This window comes from Sinohyriopsis cumingii, chromosome 1 (genome assembly GCF_028554795.1).
Source record: "Sinohyriopsis cumingii isolate HCF-2022 chromosome 1, ASM2855479v2, whole genome shotgun sequence".
NCBI classification, from domain to species: Eukaryota; Metazoa; Mollusca; class Bivalvia; order Unionida; family Unionidae; genus Sinohyriopsis; species Sinohyriopsis cumingii.
In genome coordinates, this window is record NC_142961.1 from 30679801 (window position 1) to 30691329 (window position 11529).

General features: G+C 34.3%; 1 long non-coding RNA gene across 1 annotated transcript in view; it reads left to right on the forward strand.

Moving 5' to 3' along the window:
• The window catches only part of LOC149806629 (uncharacterized), a 99214-nt gene that overhangs the window by 48838 nt on the left and 38847 nt on the right, over positions 1–11529 (forward strand). The gene's annotated exons all lie outside the window — the stretch shown is intronic.

An 11529-nucleotide genomic window follows, 5' to 3' on the forward strand; every position in this document is an offset into this window, starting at 1 on the left:
TGAAATGCGTGCAGTCCATTCATCGAATACCTCCTATTCATTCATTGTATAATACACATTTTACTTACTAAGAATACCCTATCACAGTATAAATGTTTAGTCATAAATCGGGAAAGTTTACAACTGTATATGCATATTTATTTCTATTTTAACCGTACTGTCATAAAGGTACTTCTGTGGAGGCTAGTGTGTATATGTCATGATGAAAGCTTATGTCATTAATAGTTTTCTTTCTTTGCTCTTTACAAAAAATCAAAATAATAAGACTTTCGTTATCTTTTGTCAGATTTCATATTTTCTTGAGAATTTTTTTAAAAATGTATCTGGAAAGTAAACATAAAAAATACGATAATTTAAAAAATGAAATTTGGGTCTCCATCTAAAGAATTTATATATTCTTAGTTACTACTCAGTAATTTTTAATTATTCATAAATGATTGTAAGATAAATTAGTTTTACAGTGTAAAAGTGCGAGTTTGCTCCATTTACAGAAGGGTTTACTTGCTATTCTCTTTGTATAATTCTCCCAGCTTTAAACTACAGATACAGAACATTACATAAGACAGCGAATTTCAGTCTTAACCTAAAGCTCGAGGCTGGAGAAGAGGTCACTAAATTACCGTTTCCATAGTTACACACTGGTCAGATAGAGCAGTCTCCCGCAGGTATCATTCCCTATAGATGAATTAGAGGCCAAGTAAACTGCCTTCATTTCATGAGCTATACTAGTGTAGTATAGATGAAATAAGTTTTAAATTGCAAAAGTTGTCTCTTTTGTAACCAAAGTGCAAATCAATAAAGAAATATAATGACATGTAAAATTACATGAACAGCAATGAAGGATCTTTTCACGAGAGTCGCAAAAGATTGAAACTATTTAACGAATTTCATAAATTTCATTTTAAATAAACTTAAATGTAAGATTATGTTATGTGTATCACATGACAGAAATGATATTCAATAAAAAGCATAAAAATAGGTTACATAATTGACTTTAAATTGCATTCGTCATTACACCTTCAATTCATATGTCGTCATGCCGGCATTTGCTGAGTTACTGGGTGTTATTAAACGTATCATATAGTTACGTATGATACTGGAAAATATCATATGGGTATATTAATCTTAAGAGGAGCAACATTGGCTCAGTGGTTAGCGTCTCAGACCTGCGACCGAAAGGATGCAGGTTCAACCCCTGCCATCGGATCAAATCCTCGACCTTATTGGAAAATAATGAGATAACAAGTACATTCTACAAAGACATGGAACCTATTACCTCCACTGAAACGTACGAAATGATCATCTAAATTTGCAACAAGTGATCAGGAGAAGTGCGACCTGTTGAACTCGGAAGTTTGATATGTTACACGTTTAAAAAATTATGATAAACAGTTACCGCATTTTGAAGCTAGAAATGAAACTTTTATTTCTGCCATCATTATATATAAACAAGAAATTATAGATGTAGTAACTAGTCTTGACCTAAATAAAACCGCTGGAACCAATCCAATAAGTAATAAACTTGTACAAGTATAGTTGAAGAAATGTATGTTCCATTGCAAATACATTTAAATAAATCACTCCCAGCCAGCGTGTTCCTAACACAGTGCAAGCTAGCGTATGACATACCGATGTATAAGAAAGGAGATAAAACACTACCGTCTAAATGCAGACTAATTGTTGACTTCAGCTAAATTATATACACTATTCATAAGTCCAACCTTAGAATATACTTCTGGAGTCTGGGATAATTGTTCTATTGAAGATTCGGAAAGATCAGAATAAAGGGGGGAAAATCAGATGGAAGATGCACGGATCGTTCCAGATCTATACCCATTAATTCTTCTAGATAGTCTCTTTATGCGGAAACTGCTTGGTTTGCACAACGAAGGAAAAGGAAGAGATTATGCATTATGTATTCGATTATAAATACTCAAGTACCTAACTATTTAAACGAACTTCTTCCACAAAGGAGATATGAGGCATCTAATTATCGTCTACGTTACTCTCAAAGTATCACACCAATCTCAACCAAACTTTATATTTTCACACGACCTTTTACCATATACGATTCGTCTTTAGAACTCTCTGCCTGATGATATCCGAAATCCTCCAAATCTTTCTATTTTTAAGAAACGTTTCTCTAATTTAACTAACGGGTCATCACACAAGCAGAAAGACATCTTATTGTAGGTGAGTAGTCACGTCACTTTTCAATGATAAATCTAGACTTAACCAAGAAGTGTATTGAAAGGTAGAGCGAAAGAGCTGGGATCTTTGGCATTAGGTAAGGGGCAATAGACAAAGTGTTCAACTTCTTCATTATCATAAGCACATGCACACGTGAAAGAGTTAACTAAATTCACCATGTAAAGGTCGGATTTCAGGAGACTACCTGCTTGTCTAAGTTTAGTATGTAGGATATTAAGGTGACATTTGTCAGTAGCGTAATTTTAGCGTGATGGCCCGTTAGTTGAATTAGAAAAACGTTTCTTAAAAACAGAAAGATTTGGAGGATGAGAAACCTATAAACTAATATCAAATGTGTTAACATCGGTGGTTCTTTACAATTGGCATGACTTATTTGGTTATATACAAACCATCAAAAAACGGCAAGGGTAGAAGCGGGTAGCAAAGATATGAAGATCGGTAAGTCGCAAGCAATACCGAGACAAAAAAGGCAACTTTCAAGGTAGCATTTTCACACATTTATATTGACACGGGTCGTTTTAGACTAATGAGAAACCAATGACTGGATATCAAATAGGTCCAAATCTTTGTAGCTTTTTTTACGATTAACATGACATATTTAGCCTTATAGAAAACGATCATGTTGCAAGGATATAGGCGCACGGACAGAGAAATGAAGATGTACTTAATAAGATACATACACATAATTTTTACTGTTTTATTGCTTAAGTATATGCTTCATATCACTAGTATCAGCATCGAGGTATGTGATACCATCGCAAAACAGCAATACTAGAGGCACGTAACAAGGATATGAAGATTGGTAATGGTAAAGTCGCAAAGGATACTGGGTAAAATATATAAACTTTTCTAGGTTGCATTTTCACACATTTCTGTAGGCATAGATCAATTTAGACTGATGAGAAACCTACCAAATAATACCAGATTTGTCAAAATCTGTGTGTGCTTACGATTGGTATGACTTATTCGACTCTAAGATAAACGTTCGTGTTGTAAAGATCTAGGAGCACTAACATTCAAATGATTATCATCGAATTATATGGTACCATCTCAAAGCGGCAAGGGTAGAGGCACGTAGGTAGAATATAGAATATGATGATCCGTTGATGATCCGTAATATCGCAAGCGACACCAAGTAAAAAATATCAACTTTTTTACTTGCATTTTCACACATTTATATATTTCACAGATCAATTTAGACTGATGAGAAACCTATCAATTGATATCAAATTCGTCTAAATCGCGTTTTTAAAAAATTACTAATGTTATAACTTATTTGCCTATATGGAAAACGCTCATTGAGGAAGACATTGAGCGGACATACAGACACACAAAGATGTACTTTATAAGATGCATACACATATTATATATTTTTGTATAGCTTTCCTTATATGTTTGAGATCTATAATATTAAAATTGAAATATGTGGTACCGTGGCAAACTGCAATGGTAGAGGCACGTATAAGTCGCAACCGATATCGAGTCAAAAATACAAACTATTTTATTTTCATTTTCACACATTTCTGTTGGCACATATCGATTTAGACTGACGAGAAACCTAACAATTGATATCAAATTTTGCTAAATCGGTGTTTATTACTATTGTAATGACTTATTCACCTGTTTGTTAAACGATCGTATAGAAGACATTAGGAGAAAAGACAGACAAATGAAGACGTACTTAATAAGATACACACACATATTATTTACTGTTGTACAGCTTTAATTATATTCTTCAAATTTGTAGTATTAGTATCGAAATATGTGGTACAATCGCAAAACGGCAATGGTAGTTTCACGTACCAAGGATATGAAGATCGGTAATGTCGCACCCGATATTCAGTAAAAAGAACAATCTTTTTTATTTTGCATTTTCACACATGTCTATTGGCAGAGATCGACTTAGAATCATGAGAAACGTATCAATTGATATCAAACTTGTCAACATCGTTGGTTGTTTGCGATTGGTATGACTTATTCGCCTATATGGAAAATATTCGGTTAGGAAGGCACTAAACGCAAGGACGTACAAATGAAGACGTACTTCATAAGACGCATACACATTATTTACCGTTGAACAGCTTTTATTATATGTGTCAGGTTTATAGAATTAGCATCGAAAAAATGTGATACGATCGCAAAACGGGAATGGCAGATGGACGTAGCAAGGATACGATGATCGGTAACGTTGCAAGCGATACTGAGTGAAAAATACCAACTTTTCTATTTTGCATTTTCACCCATTTATATTGGCACAGATCTATTTAGACTGATAAAAATTTATCAACTGATATCAAACGTGTCAAAATCGTTCTTTGCGATTGGTATGACTTATTCGCCCATATGGAAAACGTTCGTATAGGTCAGATGTAGGCACACGGAAAGACAGATAAAGACGTGCTTAATAAGATACATACACATATTTTATAATTATGTACAGCTTTAATTCTATGCTTCAGATCTATAGTATTAGCATGGACGTATGTGCTACCATCGCAGAACGGGAACGGTATATGAACGTAGCAAGGATATGAAGATCAGTAAAGTCGAACCCAATATTCAGTAAAAAGTACACTTTTTTGTATTCTGCATGTTCACACATGTCTGTTGGCACAGATCGAGTTAGACAGATGAGAAACCTATATATTAATATGAAATTTGTCAAAATCGGTGTTTATTTACTATTGGTATGACTTATTCGTGTATATCGAAACCGTTCGTAGAGGAAGGCATTGGGCGCACGAACATACATTATGAAGACGTACTTAATAAGAAGATACATAAACATATTATTTACTGTTGTACAGCTTTAATTATATGCTTCAAATCTATAGTATTAGCATCCAAGTAGGTGCTACCATCCCTAAACGGGAAGGATGGAAGCATCAAGGATACGAAGATCGGTAAAGTCGCAAGCGACAATGAGTCGCAAATAGCAACTTTTTTATTATTCATTTTCACACATTTTTTTTAATTATTTTTTTTTTTTTTTTTTTTTTTTTTTTTTTTGCACAGATCGATTTAAACTGATGAGAAACCTATAAATTGATATCATATATGTCGAAATCGGTGGTTGTTTACGATTGGTACAACTTATTTACCTATATGGAACATGTTCGTGTAGGAAGGCATTTTGGCGCACGCAAAGACAAATGAAGACGTATTTAATAAGATATATAAACATGTTATGCTGTTGTTTAGTTTTAATTTTATGCTTCAAATCAGTAGTCAGCATCGAAGTATGTTGTAAACTCCCCCTCCCCTTAGTATGCAACTGCAAGCACACTTTGTCAAATGCTAAAAGGCACTAACTTTCTTGAAAATTATAATAATCAAAAAAAATTCCGGATTCGTATATTATAACGTTATAATGCGCTTTCATTTTCCGTCAGGTGGGTCTCCAGGTCGAGTTGTTATGAACAACAGGAAACAGTATCGTACATTCTTTGCTAAGCGATCGCTCAGGTGGTGCAGTGTCTGTACAGAGCGTCCGCCTTGGATGCGAGAGGTCGCGGATTCAAACCCCTGCCGAATCACACTAAAGACATAAAAATGGTACTAGCAGCTGCCTCTTTTGGCGCCCATCATTAAGATATTGGTGTGAGGATAATGTGACTGGGTGGGACAAAATGCTGTATGTTTGTGGCATGATGCCACATTGCTAGACATCATTATAAACTGTCACAATGCAGACATGGTAGCGATATGATTGCATTTTTTTTTAAAGCTACGTTAAAAATTACACACACACACACACACACACACACACACACTTTGCTTAGTTATTTGTTATTTGAAGAGATGGAATATTGTTCATATTTCAACCGCTTTTTATTAATGATCATCGATGTGACCAACATATACGATAATAATACTCCCGATGATGATGATGATGGTTGTTGTTCTGATTTCTGTATTACTACTGCTCCATGGGTATATTATATATCGAACTTGAAAACAGAAGCACTACCAGCAATAAAGCAGCTTTGAAAACAAATCGCACTTAATCGATATCAATATATATTGACATCAAAATGAACGTCAAATGCTCTGTGCAACTGTATCGAAATGAACTATTACATGCTGGGTTTTTTTTCTTTTTTTTTTGGGACAGTTTTAGACCGAAAAAAGTAGTACTTCAAGGCTCTGTCTATGGTATAAATATGTTCATGTACACTTTTCCATTGTAACTTTAAGTGTATAGACTGCAAATACGATGAAGCACAAATCGAGGACGTCGAGTGTTAGCATTGGAACAATGTTACTACTTCGGTCGAGAAGGATAACGACCTATATATGTATTCCTGCCCACTACCATGTAGGATGTATCAAACTGTATATTACTCAAGCGCTCTTTGTCGAGCGTGCTGGTGTGTGTGTACAAAAACAAATGGAATATAATAACTTTAACTGAAATATATACAATTAAATTCTATATAAAAGTGATGCGGCACCTGGGAGTAAAGCAAAAATGGAAGAAACAAATTTCCGGATCGCTACTATCAACAGCAATGGGATAGACAAAGCGAAAGCAGACAAAGTAGCCAAAGAAACAAACTTTGGTGTAATAATGATACAAGAAACACACTATAGAATTAAGCCAGAGTTCGAAATTTTAGTAGAAGACAAACTTAACGCAATAAAGATATGCAACAATTTTGCAAATAATGATATTAGAGTTGGTTGCAACAATAATATTTTTAAAAAGCTGGGAAAGGTTTGAGGAGGGGGGAATTTTTTAAGGGACGGTTGCTACGTGTTAAAATGTTTAATTGGCATATTATAAATGTGTACATGCCAGCTAATAGAAATAAGAAACTAATTTTAAAGAAAACTTATACACCTACCTACAACAATATTCGATGGAAAATCTAATCATAGGGGGAGATTTCAACTGGGTAACTATAAATTAAACCAGTCTAGCAGGATTGATAAATTTTACGGAAATTTTTATGATCCATTAATATATATTAATACTGCAATAACCAACCAAAAGCTATCAGACCATTTCATGCTCACTATTGACCTAAAAATGAAAAAAATAGAAAAATGTGGGTCAGGACTATGGAAACTAAATAATAAGATTTTAAATGACAAAGAATATGTCGAAATAATAATTAAAAAAAGAAATTGAAACCGTCAAAAATGAAGAAAATATTAATATAATAATTGATTGGGATGTTTTAAAAAACAAAATAAAAGGAATAAATATTCAGTACTCAAATAGAGGGCGGAAAAACCCCAGAAAGAAAAGACAAACACGAACTCAAATTAGAACTAAGCAAAACAACAAACGACGATGGAGAAAGAAAAAAAAAACGATTGACAGACAAAATTAAAATCGTTGAAGAAGACGAAAATCAGGGGAGAATAATAAGGGCGGGAAAATTTACAGAGATCTACAACGAGGCAAAAAACGTATATAAGCGAGAAGAATTTAGAAAAGGGGGTGATACAATTTTAAACAATATCAAAATAAACAATGTAACCCATACTGTAAAAGAAGATATCCTAAATAATATTTCCAAATATTATAAAGAACTATACACCACACACCACACAGAACATATACTTCAGCACAATCGACAGCTACTTAAAAAATGTCGACTGTGAGATGACATCAGCAGTACATAGAGACCAATGTGATGATGTCATCTCAGATGAAGAAATCACAAAAAGTATATCAACACTCACAAAAGTCACCAGGGAAAGATGGACTCATCGTGGAATTCTACCAAAAGTTCCACGGTGAACTGACGCCGATCTTAAACGCTTTGTATAATAATATAGTTTTAAGTAAAAATAAAATGACTAAATCTATGAGGGAGGGAGTTATCACAATTATATACAAAGGGAAAGGGAATAGAGACGAGATTAAAAACTGGAGGCCTATATCACTTTTAAACACGGACTATAAGATTTTAAGTAGGATTTTAACAAATACAGTAAAGGGTAGGATAAACAAGATAATTAATGTAAATCAAACTTGTGGGGGAGGGATATACAAAACAATATTTTAAACATTAAAACTATAATTAACTACATAAATGAAACTGGTATGATGAGTGCTATGGTACTCTTCGACCAGGAGAAAGCTTTCGACTGATTTGAACAAAACTGTATAAAGAATGTTTTTAAAAAATTTGGTTTCGGACCCAATTTCCAAAATGGACCAAAATCCTACACACTGGGATAATTAAACGGGAAATGCACGAAAGAATTTGAAATACAACGATCAGTGATACAAGGATGTCCACTATCAATGCTAGAATACGTAATGGCAATATAAATCCTACGTCACACGATAAGAAACAACCCAGATGTGCAAGCAGGGGCGTATTAACCATTAAGCAGACTAAGCACGTGCATAGGACACCAGGGCCAAAGGGGGCACCACAAAGTTGAGAAAAGGGTGAAAAGAAAGAAAGAAAAAAGAATGAAGATTTGTAAAAAAAACTGATACAACTAGTGCAAATTGATCATGATGTTCTGTTTCTTGATCATGGTACACCCTAGGGTTATCTTCTCAGGTGTACGTGGAAAAGAGGGGCGCGCCAAGATTTGTCAGTGCTTAGGGCACCAGTGAGCCTTAATCCGCCCCTGATTATACAAGGCATACAAATACCAAACCTAAAAAAGAATTAAAAAATGCTCTAACATGCATATGATTGCAACATCTTTATAAGAGAGGGGAAATGCTATAAGCGTCGGGTTCCAAAATAAACCACAACAAGCACGAAATCTTAAAAATAGTTAACTGGAGGGGCAACCACCCTGGATTATCGCCCCCCCCCCCCCCACACACACACACTTACTGAGAGACACTGAAAAGGCTCTAGGGGTTTACTTTGGTAATAAAAAAAGAAGCTGTAGAAAATTATGAACATATTATCAATAAAATAAGAGAAAATGTGAAAATCTGGCCATGGCGCCATTACCTATCATGGAGCGGGCCCAAGTGGCCAAGACTTATTTATACTCAAATATTAACTACATAATTAAATCCATAGATATGGATAATACAATTTTAAACAAAACAGACAACGAAATAATAGATTATATATGGAATCATAAAATGCATCATGTAAAAAAAGAGACATTATATAGGGCCAAAAGTAGAGGGGGCTTGGGGTTGCCGAGCCCTCTACTACTATAATTAATTAACATAATCAATAGATTAAAAAAAAATGCACTCAGACCCGGCTACAGCGTGAGAAGCACCGTACATCTACTGGTTCGGCTTCACCTTGAGAAACCGACCAGAGATATACAAAAATAACAAATTAATATAAAAAAATCGAAGTACCACGCAAACATATGAGAACTAATTTTAAAATATAGAGACAAAACAGATTTATGCAAAATTTAATAAGTAAAAGTCACGCTTGGATTAGGGAGGAGGTAACCAAAAATATAAAATGTAGAGTAGAGCAGGACAACTGAGGGGGTAAATTGGACAAAAAATTGGAAAAATTGGGGAAAATAAGATCTGTCAAAACACAAAGTATAATTTTTAAATACCTGCACAACACCTGGCTAACAGGCGAAGAAACAATCAAACATCGTATGCTGAGGATAATGCCGAAATGCCCTTTATGTAAAACAGCGAACTTCACCAAACTACATACGATTGTCCAATGTGATAAATCTAAACATAATAGGATAAAGTTAATAATGAAAATTTGCAAAAAATATAAGTATAACAAAAATAACATTTTATTCATAGATTTAGACTACGAAAACAAAATCGTTCTAAAATGTATAGACTATATAGTAACTACGATGATATCCTGTGGACAGGTGATAAAGATTTTTAAATAAGATACGTGGTAAAAATAAGAATATTAACCACAACAAGAACTCAGTACGTCTTACGACGAATAGATACTTACCGTCAGGTTGATATAACGCAATTGATGTTGGAATTGGGGGAGAGAGGGGGAGGGAGGAATAGGTATTACAGACCGAAGGGTCGCGTAGCGCAATTGCGAGCTGATGCCATACCCATACCCCCTCCTCGCACCCCACAACAGCCATATTTCAAAGAAAATTTCAAATTCTATTTCAAATATTTCAAAGAAACCCATATAACTTTTTTTTTTAAAAGAGAAAAGGGAAGAAAGGAAGAAAGAAAAAAATAAAAGAATTTTGTAATTTAATTTTTTTTCTTCTTTCTCTGAAAGAAAATTCTAAAGACCTATATAGGAAGGGATACAGGGAAAATATAAGGGGGAAGTAAATGGCGATGACATCATGGGGCTAAGTCACAGGGCTCAGTGAAGTGCATAGGCCCATCATGAGTCTTTGAAAACACCCAATGTAGAACATAAACAGACAAAATAAAGACACAAATACATACTGTATAACACTTAGTTTAAAACCCTACTAACTTCTCCCGCACTGCATGGTTGACCACTATAGAATAATGTGGTCTCATAAATACGTTTGGATCTTTCAATAAAGCATAATCAGATAAACTAAATAAAGGAGGCCTAACGCGACCCAGGAAAAACACATAGAGAATAAAGAAGCGTGAACCTTGGATCGAGCGTAACCTACCTATCAACATCTTTAAAGACTATTATGAGGAACGACACATATTATCACTCGAATAATAAAATAGGAAATTATTTTTTTTAAACAAAGTCTAAATAGTACACCATTCCATCGTCAAAATTAGAAAACCATAAAACAAATTAAAAGATACAATATAACATCATAAAGGAAGAAATACAACTGGGAAAGATATTTGATCTATACTTGCTGTCTCAAACATAAAGAAAATATAGCATACACACAATATAACACCATTACATATAGCAAACACTGAGACCTAGGCGACATATAGCAAAGGTTACAAAACATTTCAAGGGAATGAACTTCGAGCAAGGTGAGGGAAACCAGACTCGGACGAACAACCCTTTAGATAACACTATGGAAACATAAATACCCCATCAAAAATTCTAAAAACTAAATTTTTTATATAAAATTTTGTTTTAATAAAACGTAGAACACATCTGAGGGGGAAATACACAAATATAAAATACTTTTTATTTTTTTTGGGAAATGGGGGCATCTGTCCGTTGCCCCCCCCCCACTCCCAAAAAAGTGTGTGTGTGTGTGTGTGTGTGTGTGTGTTATTATACCCATTACATTACTTGCAAAATATATATGGTGCTGACATTTTCGGCAAGAGGGAGACCTACCGATATTCTGCATATAATTATTTTAATGTTTTTCAGAGCGAGAGTATTGGGGCCTGATCTGTTCAATATATTTCTCAACTGATACAGCAGGTATAATCAGAGGCGTAGCGGG